Genomic DNA, 23,362 nt, shown 5'->3' with positions numbered 1-23,362 from the left:
TCTTGCTCTGTTGCCCAGGCTGGAGTGCAGTGGCACCATCTCAGTTCACTGCAACCTCCGTCTCCCGGGTTCAAGTGATTATCCTACCTCAGCCACCCAAGTAGCTGGGATTATAGTCACCTGCCACCACACCCAGCTAATCTTTGTATTTTTAGTAGAGACGGGGTTTCACCATATTGGTCAGGCTGGTCTTGAACTCTTTAGCTCAAGTGATCCACCTGCCTCGGCCTCTCAAAGTGCTGGGATTACAAGCGTGAGCCACCGCACCCAGCCTGGAACGTTAGTTTAAAAACAATGAGAAGCCATTGGCAGATTGGAAATGTGGGGAAGGGGCTGACATATTATATCTTATAAAAATATCACTCAGGCTGATATATGGAAGTTTATTGAAAGGAGTGAGTGGGGATATGGGGATGCCAGTCAGGAGGCTGTTGCAGATATTGAGATAAAGATGACAGTAGCTCATCCTAAGGCAAAGGCAATGGAGATGGAGAAAAGTGGATAGATTCAAGTACATGAAATAGATAGTATATACTATAGGTCAGTAAAGAAAGGGGGTTGGAATGCCTCCTAGAATTCCATAATTCTGCACTTGGGATTCAGCAATCTGTGTTTCCTAAGGAAAAAAACATGGAAGGCCAAGGTGGGTGGATCAAGAGGTCAGGAGTTCAAGATCAGCCTAGCCAACATGGTGAAATCCCATCTGTACAAAAAATACAAAAATTAGCCAGGCATGGTGGTGTGTACCTGTAATCCTGGCTCCTCAGGAGACTGAGGCAGGAGAATCGCTTGAACCTGGGAGGCAGAGGTTGCAGTGAGCCGAGATTGCACCACTGCATTCCAGCCTGGGTGACAGAGGGAGAATCTGTCTCAAAAAAAGAAAAAAAGGAAAAGAAAAGAAAAGAAAAAAAACATGGAAAGAGGATCAGATTGAAGGGGGAAGATTGAGTTTAGGTTGGACATAAAAGACTAAGATATGCAAGTAAAGATATCAAGTAGACATTTAGATATGTAGGTCTGAATTCAGAAGAGAGATCTAAACTGGAGATTTGGCAGCCGTTGACACAGACATGGTAACCGTGGCCATGGAAGGGATATGGTCACCTAGGTAAGCTTTCAGAATGAGAAGAGAAAAGAGAGATTACTGAATGAGAAAAGAGAACCAGGCATGGTGGCACACACCTGTAGTCCCAGCGGGACCACTTGAGCCCAGGAGTTTAAGGTTGCAGTATGCAATGATCACACTTGTGAATGGCCACTATAGAGTGATACTCTGCCTCTTCAGAAGAGAGAGAGAAGAGAAAAGAGTCTATCACAAAGATTTGAAGAATGCCAACATTTAATGGCCAGGTACAGGAGAAGGGACTCACGAAGGACATTGAAAAGGAACTCTTAAGTAAGAAGGAAGAATACTAGATGTAGCATCATAAAAATCAAGGTAAGAGCATATTTCAAGTGTGAAGGAATGACTAGTAAACTCAAATGTTGCTGTAAGATCAGCTTAGAAGGGGACTAGATACATACCCAAGATAAATGAAAACATACATCTGGGTCAGGCATGGTAGTTCCTGCGTGTAATCCAGCACTTTGGGAGGCCAAGGCGGGTGGATCACTTGAGTCCAGGAGTTCGAGACAAGCCTGGGCAACATGGTGAGACCCTGTCTCTACAAAAATTAGCTGGGCATGGTGGCACATGCCTGTAGTCCCAGCTACTCAGGAGGCTGAGGTAGGAGAATTACCTGAGCCCAGGAGGTGGAGGTTGCAGTGAGCCAAGATTGCACCACCGCACTCAAAAAAACAAAAAAGAAAAAAAGAAAAAAGAAAACATACATCCATTAAAAACATGCAAATGAATGTTCATGGCAGTATTATTCATTGTAGTATTATTTCTAAGAGCCAAAAATACTACTGCATGAATGAACTTTGAAAACATTATGCTCAGTGAAAGAAATCAGTCACAAAAAACAATATACTGTAAATTTTCAATTACATGAGATATCCAGAATAGGCAAATCTATACAGACAGAGAGTAGATTGGTGTTTCCCTGGGCCTGGGGAGGCTAGAGGGGGATAGAGTGACAACTAATGGGCACGGAGTTTCTTTTGGAGATGAGGAAAAGTTCTAAAATTAGACTGTGGTGATAATTGTCCAACTCTGTCATTATACTGAAGACCATTGAAATGTATAATTAAAATGGGTGAATTGCATGGTATGTAAATTTTATTTCAATGAAATTGTTTTTTTTTTTTTTTTTTTTTTTTTTTTTTTTTTTTGAGACTGAGTCTGGCTCTGTCGCCCAGGCTGGAGTGCAGTGGCCGGATCTCAGCTCACTGCAAGCTCCGCCTCCCGGGTTCCCGCCATTCTCCTGCCTCAGCCTCCGGAGTAGCTGGGACCACAGGCGCCCGCCACCTCGCCCGGCTAGTTTTTTGTATTTTTTAGTAGAGACGGGGTTTCACCGTGTTAGCCAGGATGGTCTCGATCTCCTGACCTTGTGATCCGCCCGTCTCAGTCTCCCAAAGTGCTGGGATTACAGGCTTGAGCCACCGCGCCCGGCAAAATTGTTTTTAAAAAAAAAAAATCTAGGCCGGGTACAATGGCTCACATCTATAATCACAGCACTTTGGGAGGCCAAGGCAGGTGGATCACCTGAGGTCAGGGGTTCAAGACCAGCCTGGCCAACATGGCAAAACCCCATCTCTACTAAAAATACAAAAATTAGCCAGGCATAGTGGCAGGTGCCTGTAATCCCAGCTATTCGAGAGGCTGAGGCAGAGGAATCACTTGAACCCAGGAGGCGGAGGTTGCAGTGAGCCAAGATTGTGCCACTAGGTAATAGGGCAAGATTCCATCTCAAAAAACAAAACAAAACAAAACAAAAAACTAATATTTAAGCCAGATGACAGCAAACTATTTTAAAATGGACATTATTCATTTTCCCTGATTCCAGCACCCTCTTATTCTAAAAGCAAGAAAACGAAGAAATTGAATTTGTCATTACAAGCTTGTTTAGTGCTGACAGAACCAAACAAAAGGAATTTAGAAATGTTGATGGATATCTCAGACCAACTAAATAATAACCCAATCAACTAATAATGAAGTGTTTACATATCTTGGATCCGTAGAAAACTATACATAATCTGATAAAATTCTGAGTATTCAACCTGATTCAATTCATTCACTTATTCAGCATCTTTTTATTGAGTACCAATATGTGGCACTTTATAATAGATGCTTTAAACAGTGGTCATCCTTATAATTTTAATTTTGTTTGTTTGTTTATTTATTTATTTATTTATTTATTTATTTATTTTGGGGCAGGGTATCACTTTGTCACCCAGGGTGAAGTGCAGTGGTGTGATCTCAGCTCACCGCAGCCTTGATCTCACAGACTCAGGCGATCCTCCCACCCCAGCCCCACAAGTAGCTGGGACTACCAGCATGAGCCACCACACCCAGCTAATTTTTCTTTTTTTTAGTTTTTCATAGAGATGGGATTTTGCCATGTTGTCTCAGACTCCTGAGTTTGAGACATGGTTTAAAAAACCATGTCTGGTCTCAAACTCCTGAGCTCAAGCAATGCTCCTGCCTCCCAAAGTGCTAGGATTACAGGCGTAAGTCACCATGCCTGGCCTTAGTAGTCATCTTTTAAAAATATTACATTTAAAACCATGGTCTGACAGTAGGACTGAATATTAGAAATGAAGGCTATCCCTTACAATCTGGACATAAACTCTCCTAATGCATATTTTAATACTAGATAGTGGGAAGGAGGCAATAAGAAACTCACATTTGTTGAATGTCTATAATTTGTCAGGTAATGTGCTAAGCAATTCAAAAGTATGATCTCATTTAGTTCTCAAAATAATACATGAAGGTGAGTATTAGCATCATATGAGTAAACTATTCAAAGAGGTTATGTAACTTAGTCACGCATCTGTAAGCTGGAGGGAAAAGTTTTGAAACAAGGTCCTCTGATTCTAAAATCGGATTCTTGGGTTTTTTGTTTGTTTGCTTGTTTGTTTTTTGTTTTGTTTTGTTTTTTGTAGATGCTACCTCCTGAGAGAATGCTTATGAATTAATTCATTTATTCAGCAGAGATGTATTTAGCATTATCATATGCCAGGCATTTTGCTGGCCCCTAGGGATATAAAGATGAACCTGATGGAGAACAACCCCTGACCTCACAAGGCTCACAGTATAGCTAGGAAGGCAATAAACAGAGGTACTTTAAATCTTCAACATGGCCAGTCAGTGACTCACACCTGTAATCCCAGTACTTTGGGAGGCTGAGGCAGGAGGATCACTTGAAGCCAGGAGTTAAAGAACAACCTGGGCAACACAGCAAGACCCCTTGTCTTAAATAAATAAATAAACCTTCAACATGTTATAAGATTAACTCCCTTTATTGAATTTCACTGTATTTCAAGTGCTCTTCTATGTACTCCTGCATTCATTAAGACTCCAGTCCCCACCTTCCTTCCCGACTGTATCTCCTACCACTTTATCTGGGACCCTCTCTGCCAAAAACACTGAACCCTTCCCAGCAATCCCCTAAATTATATTATTTCATCTTTCTCACTTTTCCATTTTCCCTCCACCTTTGTACATTCTTCCCATTTTGCCCTTCCCTCTCTTTTAGGAAAAATAGATTTAAAACGAAGTGGGGGTGAGTGATTTCTAATAAGAAAGTCCTCATTTTTGGATTTTCTTATTGTTGTTGTTTTGTTTGTTTTTGAGACTGAGTTTTGCTCTATCACCCAGGCTGGAGTGCAGTGACGTGATCTCAGCTCACTGCAACCTCCGCCTCCTGGGTTCAAGGGATTCTCATGCCCCAGCCTCCCAAGTAGCTGGGCTTATAGGCACCTACCATCACGCTCGGTTAATTTTTGTATTTTTAGTAGAGACAGGGTTTCACCATGCTGGCCAGGCTAGTCTTGAACTCCTGACCTCAAATGATCTGCCTGTCTTGGCTTCCCAAAGTGCTGGGATTATAGGCATGAGCCACCGTGCCCGGTCAAAAGACCTCATTTTTCATCTAGGTGAGCCTCTTCCTTGTACCACAGTGGCAAGTTATTTAATCTACTCCAACTCTGGTACCCCATCTGCAAAATGAGAATCATAATAACAACCTCACATGACATTTGTGAAGATTCATGCAATAAAAATGCATAGTGCCTGGCACATAGTAGTTTCAAAAATGATTTTTGTGTGTGTGTAATAGCAAGAAGAAATAGACCAATCAAAAGGGATTATTGAATGTCTGAATGTGAAAATGAAGGCAAGAACTGCTATGCATAAAGAGAAAGAGGACCCCCCCAAATCCTTGAGGGTCAAAAAATATTTTATGAAGAAGCTAATATTTATATTACTGCTTGGAAGATGAGTAGATTCCAAATAGTCACAACTGTAGGAGAAAGACTGAAAGAAGGCTTGCTCTTTTTCTGGTTTTAAATATTTTATATGATACCCTGTAGAGCAGAACCAGGAACTGGTTGTAATAAGACGGTTAGCTCTCCTTTCTTTGCAAGTCAGGGCACTGTATTCATAAGAGTGTGAAGATTCTTCCACCCTCTTTACTCTCCTGACGCAAAAATGTCTTAAGAACTTCCCTAGTTATCCCATCCACCAACTCTACTACTGAGCCTGAACTGCAGATACTTCCTCCCCAGAGGCTTCCTCTTTACTATAAGCTTGTGATCATTTACTGATTCTTTTCAACAATTATTGAAATACATCAAAATCCTAAATTCTTGTTTGTACTTTGACTCAGCATTTACACTTCTAGGAATTTATGTCAAGGATATCGTCATAGTGATGAGCAAATATCCAGCTGTAAGAATCTTTACCACAATGTATTTGTTTGTTTGTTTGGAGACAGATTTTTACTCTTTTTGCCCAGGCTGGAGTGCAATGGCGCGATCTAGGCTCATTGCAACCTCCACCTCCTGGGTTCAAGTGATTCTCCTACCTCAGCCTCCCAAGTGGCTGGGATTACAGGAATGCACCACGACACTCGGCTAATTTTTTGTATTTTTAGTAGAGATGAGGTTTCACCATGTTGGTCAGCTGGTCTCGAACTCCAGACCTCAGGTGATCCACCCGCTTCGGCCTTCCAAAGTGCTGGAATTACAGACACGAGCCACCACACCTGGCCCCCAATGTGTTTATAATAACAAAAAGTTGGAAACAATCTATATGTTTAACAGTAATTGATTTGTTATGTAACTCCTAGTCAGTTCATAAAATGTAAAACTATACAAAAAGATGATGCATAAAAGAATATAGTAGTCGGGCATGGTGGCTCATGCCTGTAATCCCAGTACTTTAGGAGGCCGAGGCGGGCAGATCACAAGGTCAGCAGTTCGAGACCAGCCTGACCAACATGGTGAAACCCCGTCTCTACTAAAAATACAAAAAAATTAGCTGGGCGTGGGGGCGGGTGCCTGTAATCCCAGCTACTTGGGAGGCTGAGGCAGGAGAATCTCTTGAAACTGGAAGGCAGAGGTTGCAGTGAGCCGAAATTGTGCCACTGCAATCTAGCCTGGGCAACGAGAGCAAAACTCCATCTCAAAAAAAAAAGAATATAGTATACATATAAAAATACTGATGTGATTTCACACCAATACCTTAACAGTGATTTTCACTGGGGTGGTCTTATAGACGTTTTCTTTTTTCTTTCTTTCTTTTTTTTTTTTAGACAGAGTTTCGCTCTTGTTGCCCAGGCTAGAGTGCAATGGTGTGATCTCGGCTCACCACAACCTCTGGCTCCCGGGTTCAAGCAATTATCCTGCCTCAGCCTCCTGAGTAGCTGGGATTACAGGCATGTGCCACTATGCCAGGCTAATTTTGTATTTTTGGTGGAGACGGCATTTCTCCATGTTGGTCAAGCTGGTCTCCAACTCCCGACCTCAGGTGATCCTCCTGCCTCGGCCTCCCAAAGTTCTGGGATTACAGGCCTGAGCCACTGTGCCCAGCCTCTTTTTTCTTTCTTTCTTTTCTTTTTTATAATGAGCAACTATTATTCCTGTATTAAGTAAAAATGGTGTTTTAAAGTTCTTTGAGCTTGTATAAAATGTTACATTGAGAAAAAAAAGTAGACAATTATGACACGAGGCCAAAGAGTCATGAGTGGAGTGCCATATTTATTTTTCTGTAGTGCTGTTCAATATAAGAAAATGGTGAAAGATTAAAACTCTCTTTTCTAATAAAATTATTCTTACTCATCTTGCTTGCTTTTATCTTAATAAATGTTCAATAAATATTGATAGTATTTTAGTAGAGAAAATAAGAAATTACAGAAACACTATGGTATAGTGACAGAATTGTCACAGTCTTCAATTGAATTAGAAAGTTGCCGATATTGAAGAAATTTCAGAATCCTCCTTATGCCTTTGAAAACAATATTTCTTCATATTGGGCAAAGGTAGAAGTAAATGAAAGGCAATTTGTTTTTCTTTCTCTTTCCAAGTCTTACAGGACTTACTTAATAATAATTTTTAAAAAAATTAAATACAAGAAAATCACAGTAAAAACTTAGTATCAAAAAGCATGAATGAAAAAAGATTTTTTTTTGTGCCCTTTGTTAGATCATCCAGAGTTACTTCTCAAAGGTAACCTTATATTTCTTTACCAAAAAAAGATTGTTGAACACAAATAGGATCACATTAACTATACTGCTCTGCAATGTAGTATCTTGGCATATTTCTACATTAGTACATACAGAGTTTGCTCACTTTTTTCGTTTTATATTCACATAATTTTTATGGATTTTTTTCATATTTAAGAAGTCATTGATCCATTTAATTAAACAATAACACAAATTCAACCATGACTTTACAACCCAGAGACAATCACTTTCAACAGACTGGTAAATATCATACTTCTTTCCATGCCCATTCATACTAGTCTTAGAAAAACAACTACCAATAATTAAACACTACATATGCACCAATTGTTTTACATACATTACTTAAACATCAATCCCCAGATGAAAATTTATCATCCAGTTTTAGCAATGAGGAAACCAAAATTCAGAAAGGTTAGAGATATATCCAAAATCACATAGATGATATGTGGCCGGACCTAGATTCGAACCCAGATTGGTCTGACTCAAAGGTTTATGCTCTCAACCAGGTATACTGACTCACCACTAAACAAAAATTTATATATGCACATATGTGTTTATGAAAAAAGGTCCATATTATGCATATTATTAAGTAACTTTCTTTTCTTTCTTTTTTTTTGAGACGGAGTCTTGCTCTGTCGCCTGGGCTGGAGTGCAGTGGCCGGATCTCAGCTCACTGCAAGCTCCGCCTTCCAGGTTTACACCATTCTCCTGCCTCAGCCTCCCGTGTAGCTAGGACTACAGGTGCCCGCCACCTCGCCCGGCTAGTTTTTTTTATTTTTTTATTTTTCAGTAGAGACAGGGTTTCACCATGTTAGCCAGGATGGTCTCGATCTCCTGACCTCGTGATCCGCCCGTCTCGGCCTCCCAAAGTGCTGGGATTACAGGCTTGAGCCACCGCGCCCGGCCTCTTTTCATTTTTTTAACTTCTGTTTTTAGTTTGGGGGTACATATGAAGGTTTGTTACACTGGTAAACACATGTCCCAGGGTTTGTTGTACATATTATTTCATCGCCCAGGTATTAAATCCAGTACTCAATAGTTATCCTTTCTGCTCCTCTCCTCCCTCCCTCCCTACTCAGGTAGACCCCAGTGTCTTAAGTTCTCTTTTTTTGAGACCAAGTCTTGTTCTGTTGCCCAGGCCGGCGTGCAATGGCACAATCTCAGCTCACTGCAATCTCTAACTCCCGGGTTCAAATGGTTCTCCTCCCTCAGCCTCCTGGGATTACAGGCACCCACCACCTCACTCAGCTAGTTTTTGGATTTTTAATAGAGATGGGTTTCACCATGTTGTCCAGGAGGGTCTCGAACTCCTGACCTCAAGTGATCCATCCGCCTGTGTTCATAAGTTCTTTCATTTAGCTCCCACTTACAAGTGAGAACATGAGGTGTTTGGTTTTCGGTTCCTGTGTTAGTTTCCTGAGGCTAATAGCCTCCAGCTCCATCCACATTCCCTCAAAAGATATGATCTTGTTTTTTAAGGCTGCATAGTTTTCCATGGTGTATATATACCACATTTTCTTTCTCCAATTTGCCACTGATGGGCATTTAGGTAGATTCCATGTCTTTGCTATTGTGAATAGGGCTGTAATGAACATTTGTGTGCATCTGTCTTCGTGATAGAATTATTATTATTATTATTTTTTTTTTTAAACAGAGGCTTGCTCTGTCACCCAGGCTGGAGTGCAGTGGCGCAATCTCGGCTCACTGCAACCTCCGCCTCCCAGGTTCAAGTCATTCTCCTGCCTCAGCCTCCCACCTAGCTGCTGGGACTACAGGCACGCCACCGTGCCTGACTGATTTTTATATTTTTAGTGGACATGGGGTTTCACCATGTTGGCCAGGCTGGTCCCAAACTCCTGACCTCAAGTGATTCTCCTGCCTCAGCCTCCCAAAGTGCTGGGATTACAGGCATGAGCCACTGCAGCCAGACTGTTCTGTGTTTTTTTCACTTAAAAATATATGATAGACTTGTTTTCATGTTAATAAACTACAATCATTGTCATTTCCAATGACAGTATTGCTCTCCATTATATGGAGGATCATGAAATATTGGACCAGCCTGTGCAATATGAAAACACCTTGTCTTTACAAAATAGACAAAAAAAAAAAAAAAAAAAAAAAAAAAAAAAAGCCAAGTATGGTGGTGTGTGCCTGTGATCCCAGATACTTGGGAGACTGAGGTGGGAGGATCACCTGAACCTGGGGAGGTCGAGGCTGCAGTATGCTGTCATTGCGCCACTGCACTGCAGCCTGGGGAACAGAGTGAGACCTTATCTCAAAAAAAAATAATAAAATATAATACTAGAACCAACTCCCCATGGTTAGATATTCAATTGATTCCAGTGTTTTACTGCTATAATCAATGCTGGCATTAAATATTTTTTCCTATAATCCCAACACTTTGGGAGGCCGAGGCGAGCAGATCACTTGAGGTCAGGAGTTAGAGACCAGCCTGGTCAACATGGCAAAACTTCATCTCTACTAAAAATACAAAAATTAGCCAGGTGTGATTGTGCGCGTCTGTAATCCCAGCTACTCAGGAGGCGAGGCAGAAGAATCACTTGAACCGCTTGAGGTGGAGGTTGCAGTGAGCTGAGATCGTGCCACTGTACTTCAGCCTTGGTGATAGAGTGAGACTCTGTCTCAAAAAAAAAATCTTTTTTTGCATCTTTTCTTTTTTTGAAAAATATTTTTATTTGCTGCACATTTAAAATCATCCTTTCATATAGGAAATACCTTTACTATAAGTGTCCTTTTACCTACTTGATTCAGTAAGTTCATGTAGAACTTCAAAGGGGGCAGCATTAGAATGAACACAGGCTTCTAGAGAGTTAATATGTATAAGAAGGGATAAACAATTCATTTTTGTTCTCATGGTTTACTTTACTAGATAACACTTAGTTTGCTTGTACTGTGTGGAGCCGGGAGGGGATTGGAAACAATCTAAATTACTGTCAATAGATTAAAGTACAAATCTGCTGTACAACATGGTAACCACAAGCCACGCCACATTTGACTATTTAAATTTAAATTAAATAAAATTAAAAATTTAGTTCTTCATTTGTACTATCCACATTTCAAGTGCCACCTGAGGCTGGTGATGACCACAGTGGAAAGAACAGATATGGAACATTTCCATTATCACACAAACTTCTACTGAACAATGTGGGTATACAACACTCATAGTGTGAAATACTATTTATATATGGTATTTTAAAGTGATCTGGAAGATCTGTATATGCTGACATATTTGTTTGACATACATGTTTGTTTTTAACTTTTTATTTTCGAGTGATTATTGACTCACGAGTCTAAGAGATTATTATAGTAATTTTATAAGAACATGCTATGTTGGGCTGGGTGCAGTGGCTCACACCTGTAATCCCAGCACTTTGGGAGGTGGAGGCAGGTGGATCACGAGGTCAGGAGTTCGAGACCAGCCTGGCCAATATGGTGAAACATCATCTCTACAAATAATACAAAAATCAGCTGGGTGTGGTGGCACGCATCTGTAGTCCCAGCTGCTCGGGAGGCTGAGGCAGGAGAATCGCTTGAACCCGGGAGGCGGAGGTTGCAGTCAACCGAGATCACACCACTGCCCTCTAGCCTGGGCCACACAGCAAGACTCAGCCTCAAAAATAAATAAATAAAAAGAATATACTATGTGAATTTTAAAAATAACTAGACTTTTGAAAGCCTTTCCTTAAAAACGTATCTATAGAGCAGTGAAGGGATACAGTGAGAGAGGAAGTCACTTATTTTATTGGGGAAAGGCTTCACAGAGGAGGTGACCAGGAGCTAAGTTTCTAAAGATAAGCAAGTAAAGGATATACACCAGAGGGAAGAGGAAACTTATGGGGCTGGATAGAAGCATAATGCCACAGACAAGGATTTAAAGCCCAAAGTACTTTGACTAGTTTTACACTGGGGGAATATTATGAGAATTAATAGCATAATGGATATGAAACCACTTTCTTTTTTTTTTTTTTTTTTTTTTGAGGCGGAGTCTCGCTGTGTCGCCCAGGCTGGAGTGCAGTGGCGCAATCTCGGCTCACTGCAAGCTCCGCCTCCCGGGTTCACGCCATTCTCCTGCCTCAGCCTCCGAGTAGCTGGGACTACAGGCGCCCGCCACCACGCCCAGCTAGTTTTTTGTATTTTTAGTAGAGACGGGGTTTCACCGTGTTAGCCAGGATGGTCTCGATCTCCTGACCTCGTGATCCACCCGCCTCGGCCTCCCAAAGTGCTGGGATTACAGGCTTGAGCCACCGCGCCCGGCCTGAAACCACTTTCTAAACTGTGAAGTACTGTTGAACAACTAAAGGAAAAGTAGGAATCAGGCAGTACAATGTGTGTGCCTAGAAAATTTTTGTGCTTTGAAAACAAAATGTATGTAAGACAGCATTCTTCTTTATGTAAAAATAAATAATATTATTGATAAGGCAATTATATGAAAAACAAATACATATATAGCATTACATATACATTAAGATTGAATTAACAGAGTATTTACTTGTTTCATATCTCTAAAGAACCACAATTTTAAATTGTGTTCTCACATTGTGTTAAAAGAGAAAAAGAAAAGAAAAAAAAGCTAGTCAGAAATACCATTCTACCTCATGATGATTTCGTTTTTCTTTTGCATAAGCCTGTGTCTTTCAAATAATCCACAAGCAAATAGCTTCATTCTGTAGATGAGAAATTATAAAAGACCATGTAATCAGCTGACAAAGGAACTGAAAACAAGCCCAGAGGAAATGCATGGCTGTTCTTACAAAGTCACAATGTACTGTTCTATTTGCCTCCCACTCTCAAAGTGTATATTCCTGACATTTCTTGTCTTATAATTGGACTTTATGAATGAGAGCTGTAGGATGCTGTCTGGTGAATGATCTGAAAAGGATATGCTGAAACAGTGGAGGTGCTGCAAAAACTGGATGCGAGGCTTTGTGTGGGAACTTAAATAAAAGACATGAATTAGAAATTTAGAACCCCAAATTTTATTGTACACAAAATAAGGGCTATTTTCTCAGTCCTTAATAAAGATTTTGAGTAGGTTTAGGTGACATGTAATGTGGAAACCAAATGCATAAGCTTGGTTTTCAGAATAGTTTGGGGTCCCATGGCTTTCCAGAGCTTATCCTTTACAACTGTACTGGCAAGAAGGAGAGGTGAGTTCAGTAACTTTCACCTCCTTTACATTAGCTTCTTCATCCTTAGTGCTAAGTAACTGCTAAAGCCATACTTACTAATTTTCATAGTGTGGTGGACTTTCTAAAGTGCACTTAATTTCATATCTCATGTGATTTAGCTTATGAATAGGGCCAGTTAGGCAAGAATTAATTCACTAGGTCCCTGGAAATAATCAGTCATATTTAATAAGCAAACTTTTCCTATGCACCTACTATAGAGGTGCCATGTGACAGTCAGCAGCTGGGAAGTTTTATTCACATTCAGAAGGGTCACAACAAGGATTCTCTTTTGTTAGCAAAAATACTGAAGGGAAAAACAAAAAGCATCTAAGCAGGGCAGGCAGAAACAAAAAAGTAGGCTTGAAAAATTTCTCTAGGCCGGGCACAGTGGCTCATGCCTGTAATCCTAGCATTTTGGGAAGCCAAGGCAGGTGGATTGCTTTGAACTCAGGAGCTTGAGACCAGTCTGGCCCACGTGGCAAAGTCTTGTCTCTCCAAAAATACAAAAATTAGGTGGGTGTTGGTGGCTCCCACCTGCAGTCCCAGCCAGTCGAGAGGGTGAGGCTGGAGAACCGCTTGAATCTGGGAAGCAGAGGTTGTAGTGAGCCAAAATCAGGCCACTGCACTCCAACCTGGGCAACAGAGTGAAATTCTGTCTTAAAAAAAATAAAAAATATAAAAATTCTCCGAGGGGCCGGGCGCGGTGGCTCAAGCCTGTAATCCCAGCACTTTGGGAGGCCGAGACGGGCGGATCATAAGGTCAGGAGATCGAGACCATCCTGGCTAACACGGTGAAACCCCATCTCTACTAAAAAATACAAAAAAACTAGCCGGGCGAGGTGGCGGGCGCCTGTAGTCCCAGCTACTCGGGAGGCTGAGGCAGGAGAATGGCGTAAACCCGGGAGGCGGAGCTTGCAGTGAGCTGAGATCCGGCCACTGCGCTCCAGCCTGGGCGACAGAGCGAGACTCCGTCTAAAAAAAAAAAAAAAAAAAAAAATTCTCCGAGGAAACAGGCCATTGTGTTAATGGTCTCTGTATGTCTCTGGGTAGTAACATTGTGGAGTTTTTCTCTTTGTTATGTTTTTTCATACTTCTTATTTATTTATTTATTTTTACAATAGGTATATATAACTTATATAAAGAAAATAATAAATAAGCAAATTTTCAAGAGATGAAGTCTCACTCTGTCACCCAGGCTGGAGTGCAGTGGCATGACCTTGGCTCACTGCAGCCTCAACCTCCTCAACTCAAATGATCGTCCTACCTCGGCCTTCTGAGTAGCTGGAACTACAGGTGCAAACCAATAAAATTAGCCACCTGGCTAATTTTTGTACTTTCTGTATAGAGACAGCACCTTACTTTGTTCCCAGACTGGTCTCAAACTCCTGGGCTCAAGCAGTCCTCCTGCCTCAGCCTCCCAAAGTGCTGGGATTACAGGCATGAGCCACTGTGTAGAGCGGAGAAAAATCTTAAAGGAAAAAGTCTCCAAAAGGCTATACAAAATAAGGAAGAGAGGCCAGGCACAGTGGCTCACATCTGTAATCCCAGCACTTCTGGAGGTGGAGGCGGGCAGATCATCTGAGGTCAGGAGTTCGAGACCAGCCTAACCAATATGGTGAAACCCCGTCTCTACTAAAAATACAAAAATTAGCCAGGCGTGGTAGCAGGCGCCTGTAATCCCAGCTACTCGGGAGGCTGAGGCAGGAGAATCGCTTGAACCTGGGAGGTGGAGGTTGCAGTGAGCCGAGATCACGCCATTGCGTGATCTGGTCCTGGGGGACTAGAGTGAGACTTCGTCTAAAAAAAAAAAAAAAGAGAGATTAAATGTAAATAAGTCCATTGATTAGTATAGTTGATTGCCAATCATATTGATGGACAGCATGGTTCTAACTATTTTTTTTCTTCTTTTTGTAAGAAGCCTCTTCCCAGAACCACCTATTTAATTGTTTTTATTTTTTTTGTTTCTGTTTTTGTTTTTGATACAGGGTCTCTCTCTCTGTCACCCAGGCTGGAGTGCAGGGGCCCAAGTACGTCTCACTGCAGCCTCAAACTCCTGGGCTGATGACCCTTTTGCCTCAGCCTCCCAAGTAGCTAGGACTATGGGTGCATGCCACTACACCAGGCTAATTTTGTAATTCTTTTGTAGAGATGTGATTTCACAATGTTGCCCAGGATGTTCTTGAACTCAGGGCCTCAAGTGATCGTCCAGCCTCTGCCTCCCAAGGTGTTGGGATTTCAGGCATGAGCCACCATGCCCAGTCTAGGTTTTGTTTTTGTTTTTTGTTTTTCCAAATCAAACATTTGGCCTTAGCCTTTGAAAAGAAGGAGATATATCATCTACCTTACTAATTCTTCCTAGACTCTAGGACTTCACGTCCACTGAAAGAATTAATCCAATCCCTCCTCCTCAACCCCAAAAATCCTAAAACAGTTTGAATGTTTAATCTTCCTTTGTCAAAGGTAATCATGAGATCCTGAGGACAATAATATTGTGTTTTGGATTAATATATGCCATTTTAGGGTTAAAAACAACCTCCACTACCACGACAACAAGAAAATCACCCATTGCCTTTTGTTTTTACGTTTGTATGAACCTTTTTGCTGTTACAGATTTCTACGCCCCACTAAGGTCTGGTTTAGTCAGAAAATCAGAGGAAGCCCACAGTGTATGAAAGGGTTATTCATCTCGAGGGCTGAGCATGAAGGTCCTCAGTCCTCAGTGAGTGATCCTGTGCACATACCCTCAAAGTACAGATGGCTCCTCAGGGCAGGAATTAAAGATGAAGAGAGAAATGATTCTCAAATGGAACACAGTACATTAATTCACTTAGAGGGCACAGGGTGTGTCTGCTTCACTGACTTTTCCAAAGACAGAATTTGGCCCTATGTCCAGTTACAGTACATGAGTTTACTCCTTCAAATGTGCCTCTAAATTTCCCCAAATGAGGGCCGTGGCTTATCACCAAATTCTAAATGAGCTGCTTGCTGGTTTGAAAGCACTTGAGGCAATTTGAGTCTCAGAGACACTGAAGGCTGAGACTTCACCTTTGTCTTCACCTCCCCCAGAATGTCCGAAGAGCAGGCAATGCGTTTCACTCAGGAGTTGTGGCAGTTGGCTGAGGCCTCCCTGAGGAGAAAAGAAAGGGGGAAACTGTGCTGGGTGAGGCTGGCCTCTCCTAACTCTTATTAATAGAGAACATGTGGGCTGAGGCAAAAGCAGGGGCTGGGCTTGCTGAGTAAACAGGATGGGATGAGAAAGAGAATGATGCTTTTATATTCTTGTCTATTATGGATCCAGGGAGTCTCTTTAATGGAGATGAAAGGGAGAGATAGATTTAAAGGAAATCGTTTCCAAAGCTAAATGTGCAGGCCACTGATGTGTCTTCATTCCCTTTCCCATGGATGGGGGCTAGATCGTCAATTGGCATCGCTGGCCAGATTTCACACATGGTTTTTTTTGTTTGTTTGTTTGTTTTGAGACAGAGTTTCACTCTTGTCGCCCACGCTGGAGTGCAATGGCGCGATCTCAGTTCACTGCAACCTCTGCCTCCCGGGTTCAAGCAATTCTCCTGCCTCAGCCTCCTGAAGTAGCCGAGATTATAGGCAACTGACACCATGCCCAGCAAGTTTTTTTTTGTATTTTTAGTTGAGACGGGGTTTCACTGTATTGGCCAGGCTGGTCTTGAAATGCTGACCTCAGGTGATCCACCTGCCTCGGCCTCCCAAAGTGTTGGGATTACAGGCGTGAGCCACTGCGTCTGGCCTCACTCATGTTTTTAAATCGATGGCTCTGGTATACCTCTATCATCTGAGAATTTGTTTTTTAGATCCTTCATTTATGTATTCATTTTACTAATATTAATTGAGTGTTACTAATGCCAGGCACTTTTTGGGGCACTGTGAATGTGACCGTGAACAATACAACGTTTATCAAAATAAAGGGAATTACGATAGGCAAGCGCAGAACATGCACAAAGTAGACCCAGGTGCTATGAAGATACCGGAGAGGGAGTACTCATCCAGGCATCTCTCAGGGAGGGGTGGTCAGGGAAGGCTCTCCTGAAAAGCAGTTCATGACACCTAAATTGAGCCTGGAGTTAGCCAGATGGAGAAAAGAGGAAGAGGGTTTTCTAGCCAGGTGATTCTGTGTAGACAAAAAAAAAGCTTAGAGTCTTGACATGACAAGAACATTGCGTAAAAGGGGCAACAGTATCATTACTTAAAAAGTGCACACTCCTTTCAGGGAGAAGAGAGAACACAAAGGTATCCCCAAGGACATTTAAGGAAGGCTGCCATAGAAATGACACAAAAATTATCCCGGTGTTTCAGAGAACATCCAGATGAGATTCCACACCTAGAGTAGGAATAAAAAAGTGCTGTTTGCATTTGAAACTTTCTTCCACGTATGAAATCATTTTTGACTTGAGCCCATGAATACCTTTTTTTAAAAAGAGCAATTTAAGACTATGAGGCAGGCAGATTTGCAAAGGAGTTTTCCCTTACCTTATCAAAAATGCTAACATGTTTACATATGTCAATGTCTTAAGTGACTTCTTAAGTAATTTGCCTCTCTAGTCCTAGAAGCAGCATTGCTAAAATAAGCTATGGTGCTTATCACGTTTTAAATTTTGTATTGACACCTGAATATCAGAAAATTTTATCATTGAAATTTAATTTTAATACCATATATGCATACATCAGTGAGTATTTAGAAGATTACTATAAAACCTTGCATCTTCCTATATATATAAAAAATACACATAAACATGTTTATGACAAAGATTTTTTGTTTTTTTTTGTTTTTTGTTTTTTGAGACAGAGTCTTGCTCTGTCACCCAGGCTGGAGTGCAGTGGCGCGATCTTGGCTTACTGCAATCTCCACCTCCTGGATTCAAGCAATTTTCCTGCCTCAGCCTCCTGAGTAGCTGGGATTACAGGTGCATGCCACCACACCTGGCTAATTTTTGTATTTTTAGTAGAGACAGGCTTTCACCACGTTGGTCAGGCTGGTCTCGAACTCCCAACCTTGTTATCTGCCCGCCTCGACCTCCCAAAGTGCTGGGATTACAAGCATGAGCCACTGTGCCTGGCCTTATGACAAAGTTTAACCAAAAAAAAAAAAGAAAAAAAAGTGGCTGGTATTGGAGAACCAAACCGTTACAGAATTTTTTCATTTATCAATTTTATTCCAGACAATATAAAAGAAATAAGAACTCTGTCAGTATTTAAAAAAAAAAAAAAAAAAAAAAAAAAAAAACTTTATTTCATGCCATTATTTCCTTTCAATCTGCTAGCTAAAAACATGTCCATATCAAGCTTTGTTTCCTGGTCTTTATTATAGTCTCCATAGAAATCATTAGAAATATACTGTCTCAAAAAGAGAAGCTGATTCCTCTTCTGCCCAAATTGTTAGTTTTCTGATTGACTTTGAAAACCAAAACTTTACTCTCTTTGAGGGAAAATAATCTATTTTTCTAGAGAATTTCAATCTGTCAGTCACTCTGATAGACATACAGCTCCTACTGTATTATTTTTTGCTTCAGCTAACATATGTTAAAACAAAATCATTTTTAAAGCTAAAGGCAAGCCAACATTCTGATTAGCTTCAAAAGTTTAGTTAACCAGAGACTGCCAAGATTCCCCAATGTAAAACATGTTCTTGACTCATTTTCTTCAAGTATCAAAGTATGTGATCTGCCCCAGAATAAGAGCTGCATCCAAATATTATGTCTTAGCAAAAAAGTTACAGTTGCTAAATTTGTAACTCATATATTTTTAGTTTTAAATCTCACAGAAAGAAACTTTAGCTCTAAGATATGAAATGACTAAGAGAGGAAAACAAAGTTCAGGAAGTCTTCACTGTTCCTTATTTTTAGTCAATGATCCATTTGTGTGATGGCCAAAATTATTGTTACAATGAATTACTATAAGCAGACAGAGGCTACAATTTTCACTGATATTTCCTCTTAGGGACTAGAGAATTCAGCGTCCCTGGTTAAAAGTATAGATTGAGTTTAGGTAGTCTGGGTATTTTTCAGCAATTCTTTTTCAAAGAAATACTTGTGTAAAAAATTGTTTTGGTCTATGCTGAAACAACACGTTATTGTGTACAGTAACTGAAAGTTTTATATAAGTCAGTCAGCCAAAAGAACCCAGACATCTGAAAACGTGCCATATTCACTAAATTGCTATTCCAAAGGAAGAAATTTGATTAAAATGTTAAATAAGTCAGTGGAATAAAATCAGGGAGCTAGTTGCTTGCCTGCCTGCTTTCCCCTCTTTTCCCCTTCCTTCTCTTCCCCCAACTTCCTTCCTCCCTCCCTCTCTCTTTCTTTTTCTTCTCCCACCTCTTCTTTTTTCTTTTTCTTTTTTAATCCAGATATTTTTAGCCTGGAGCATATTTGTCACATGTTTTTACAACTCGTCTACATTAAACCACATTTCTGTCAGCCAGAATAGTTATAGCATACCAATTATTTAAATAATCAGAACCCTCGGGTAAAAATGTTTCAGGTGCCAAAAAACAGCAAGTCTCGTCAGCATGCCGAGAAATTGTTTCTCCCGAGAGTTTAGAACTGGAATTTCCTCTGAAACAGAGACAAATGTACGTGGACGTCAAGCTAGAATTTCTTCTCTGTACTCTAGAAATGGACATTCTGAGACAGCATTGCCACGACCTTCCGAGTAGCTAGAGCTGAGCCAATGCTGCAGGGAGGCCTAGAGGAAAAGGCAAACGTATTAGACCTCTGGTTCTCAGAAATTAGCTGCTCATTAGAGTCACCTGGGGACTTTTGAAAAACAATTCTGATGGCTGGGTCTCACCTGCAGAGGTTCTATCATTAGCCTGGGATATGGCTTGGGTCTCAGTATTTTTAAAAATCAGCAAAGCTTGAGGATCATTGTTTTAAAGCATGCAAATTTCAAATTTAGGCCTTAGACAGATTTTGATTTAAAAAAAAAAAAAAACCTGCCCTTTGGCCTGGCATGGTGGCTCACACCTGTAATCCCAACACTTTGAGAGACTGAGGCAGGAGGATCCCTTGAGGTCAGGAGTTCGAGACCAGCCTGGCCGACATAGTGAGACCCCCCCCCCCCCCCCCGTCTCTACAAAAAAAAATTTTTTTTAATTGCTAGTCGTGGTAGTTGTTCAACTGTAGTCTTAGCTCTTCAGAAGGCTTAGGCTGGAGAATTGCCTAAGCCCAGTAATTTAAGCTGTAATGAGCTATGATTGTGCCAGGACACTCCAGCCTGGTTGACAGTGTAAGGTCCTGTCTAGAAAAAAACACCACCACCACCACCTCATCTGAGCTGAAAAATTAATTGAAAAAAGGGAAGAGTTCTTCTTGATGTTCCTAATTATTCTGTTGCCATTTAAAACAATTAACTAGCCATTTATTTATTTCATGATTTTGTGTGTGTGTGTGATGGAGTTTCACTCTTGTTGCCCAGGCTGGAGTGCAATGGCGCAATCTCGGCTTACTGCAACCTCTGCCTCCTGGGTTCAAGTGATTCTCCAGCCTCAGTGTCACAAATAGCTGGGATCACAGGTGTGCGCCACCACGCCCGGCTAATTTTGTATTTTTAGTAGAGACGGGTTTCTCCATGTTAGTCAGGCTGGTCTCTAATGCTTGACCTCAGGTGATCCACCTGCCTTGGCCTCCCAAAGTGCTGGGATTACAGGTGTGAGCCACTGCGTCCTGTCAATTTCATGATGATTTTTAATCACTTTTTTTCTGCCTTTCAGACGGTAGACATCAGAAACTTTACATCCGACCAACACCAAACAGGTGTGGGAATAAATGTCATGCTGTTTCTTTACCTCCTAAGCCTGCTACCGAAGAGGAGTGGAAAACTCAGTTTTCCGGTTTAACTCTAGTAGCTGGCCCATTCAAAGAGAATAGCCCATACACAGGACCAGCGATTGTGGCCAACAGGAATGTGGGCCCAGAGTCTTCAGATCTTCCAATTTTTTTCAAGAGAAGCCAGAAATCATCATCTTTATGCGAAATTTCCCAGTTTCTTAATGTTGGCAAGTAATTAAATTGTGGGTAATCAAAACACGTCTGCCAACCAAATGGAAGCTGCCACTCTGCAACTTCTGGCCTAGAAGGCAATTCATCTCCTCTTCATTCAGCCAATGACTGCTCAGCTTTCAACACTCAGTTCTGGAGACAGTTCCTTTGAAAAAACTTCCCTGGCCACCTCTGCTCCACCCTACCCCTTTGCCCCTAGCCTGCTACTCCAACTCTGAGCACCCAAGTGTATCTCCTAACTTACCTCCCTCCAATGTGATGCGTGTCTGTCTCCCCTAACAGACTGCCTGATACTGGAGGACTGAGATGGTGTCTTAGCACATTTAGTTTTGGAATGTATGTCAGTTCCAAACCGGATACTAACTCAGCAAACAAATGTTCATTAAATACTTACTATGGGCTGGGCACGGTGGCTCACACCTGTAATCCTAGCACTTTGGGAGGCCGAGGTGGGCGGATCACCTGAGGTCAAGAGTTCGAGTCCAGCCTGACCAACATGGAGAAATCCCGTCTCTACTAAAAATACAAAATTAGCCAAGCGTGGTGGCTCACACTTGTGATCCCAGCTACTCGGGAGGCGGAGGTTGTGGTGAGCCAAGATCATAGCATTGCACTCCAGCCTGGGCAACAAGAGTGAGACTCTGTCTCAATAAATAAATAAATAAATAAATAAATACTATGTATATATATAAAAATTCAACAGCACTTTGGGAGGCTGAGGTGGGTAGATCATCTGAGGTCAGGAGTTTGAGACTAGCCTGGCCAACATGGTGAAACCCCATCTTTACTAAAAATATAAAAAATCAGCCGGGCATCGTGGCGGGTGCTTGTAATCCAGCTAATTGGGAAGCTGAGGCAGGAGAATCGCTTGAACCTGGGAGGCAGAGGTTGCAATGAGCCAGGATCACGCCATTGCACTCCAGCCTGGGCAATAAGAGTGAGACTCCGTCTCAAAAAAAAAAAAAAAAAAAATTAACTGGGTGTGGTGGTCCGCATCTGTAATCCCAGATACTTGGGAGGCTGAGGCAGGAGAATTGCTTGAACCCGGGAGGCAGAGGTTGCAGTGAGCCAAGACTGCACCATTGCACTCCAGCCTGGGCAACAAGAGCAAAACTCTGTCTCAGAAAAAAGAAAAAAAAATTCAACAAATTCAAATCGTGGCCTATTAGAAACACAAATTAAGAACGTAAACACTAGGAAAATGTTTTCCACCTCCAAATAGATGCCATTATCTTTGTACATTGTATCTCCTCCCAGATCTAATTCATTTATGAGCATCATCAGAATGTCTCCGTAAGAGGATCAAGTAACTTGAAGAGGGTCAAGTAACTTGCAGAAGGTCACACAGGCGGCACCTTGAACCCAGGTTGGCTTCAAAGAACACTCTCTCAACTAAGCTTTCCTTTGGTCATTTTATATTTAACTGGGAATAATAATATTAATAGAACCCGCCTTAAAGGGTTGTAAGGATTAATTATGCCAACAATTCTATACTGTGCTGGGTCATTACTATTACTCATGATGTAACATAGCACCTCTAAAGAACCCTGTGTATTACCATCTTTCAAATGAAGGCCCAAGGTCAACTGTCAAGGTCATTCTGCTAGGCGGTTGCAGAGCTGAGATTTAAACATGAATTTGCCACCAAGTCCGTCACTTTGCCAGTTACACTAGAGAAGAATCAACCCAGTCCCTCTAAGTGTTAGCCAAACTGCCAATGCTTAATACCCACTCTCACACATTAGGCTTTTACTACTCACCTTAACTGCTACCCAAATACAAGTAAATTCCTTTTATCTTTATATTAATAAAAATAAAAGCTAACGTTATTGAGTTCTATGTTCTCAACCTTGTACTAAGCATGTGCCGTGCATTATCTTATTTAACCTCTATGAGGCATGCGTTATTATTTTCAGATGAGGAAATTGAGGCCCCAGAAGTTTAAGTAACTTGCCCAAAGACACAAAGTAGTGTTTAAGCCTAGACTCTGACTCCAAAGCCAATAAGGGTTCTTAACCTCTCTGGCAGCCATTGAGATTTCCCAGACCACTACAATGTCATTAAAACTAATGATAATAACATTACAAACCAACTTACTAACTCTTTATTGTATTACCATCAACTCATAAAAGAAAGAACACGCTAACACAGAAACTATTGAGAGGCCTTAATCTCAGAGTAAAATAATTAAATACATTTAATGAAAAGTTTCGGACTCTTTACCTTTTCCATATGTACTGGTGGAAGCTTTGTCTTCACCACTGCCTCTCTGCTACCGTCTTTTTCTTGTCCTTTCCTACTTAGTCACTGCCAGGGCCACCACTCCACCATTTCTTCTCCTTAACGTTCTTTCTATTTATTCTTCCATTTTGAACTGGGATAATTGTCCCACAATTAGCACTGGAATCATTTGGCCTGGGAGAAGAAAGCCCTGGGAGAAAGGGGGCGGGGGTGGTCCAACTTAAGCAATGGGGAAAAGGCTCGGAAGCCAAGGACAGAGGTGGCTGTCCAT

The 23,362-nt window shown here is 41.3% G+C and overlaps 1 long non-coding RNA gene across 2 annotated transcripts in view; it reads right to left on the bottom strand.

Moving 5' to 3' along the window:
• LOC139361928 (uncharacterized) overlaps positions 1 to 23,362 on the bottom strand; it is a 55,320-nt gene that overhangs the window by 18,039 nt on the left and 13,919 nt on the right. Inside the window, exon 3 of one of the 2 annotated variants that reach the window (XR_011619926.1) lies at positions 12,242 to 12,313. The exons of the other annotated variant lie outside the window; for it this stretch is intronic. This is a non-coding gene — a long non-coding RNA (uncharacterized lncRNA). The remainder of the gene's footprint in view (positions 1 to 12,241; positions 12,314 to 23,362) is intronic. 2 annotated transcript variants of the gene reach the window in all.

Source organism: Macaca nemestrina, chromosome 2 (assembly GCF_043159975.1).
Source record: "Macaca nemestrina isolate mMacNem1 chromosome 2, mMacNem.hap1, whole genome shotgun sequence".
In the NCBI taxonomy this organism is placed as follows: Eukaryota; Metazoa; Chordata; class Mammalia; order Primates; family Cercopithecidae; genus Macaca; species Macaca nemestrina.
This window is presented reverse-complemented; position numbering and strand designations above follow the sequence as displayed.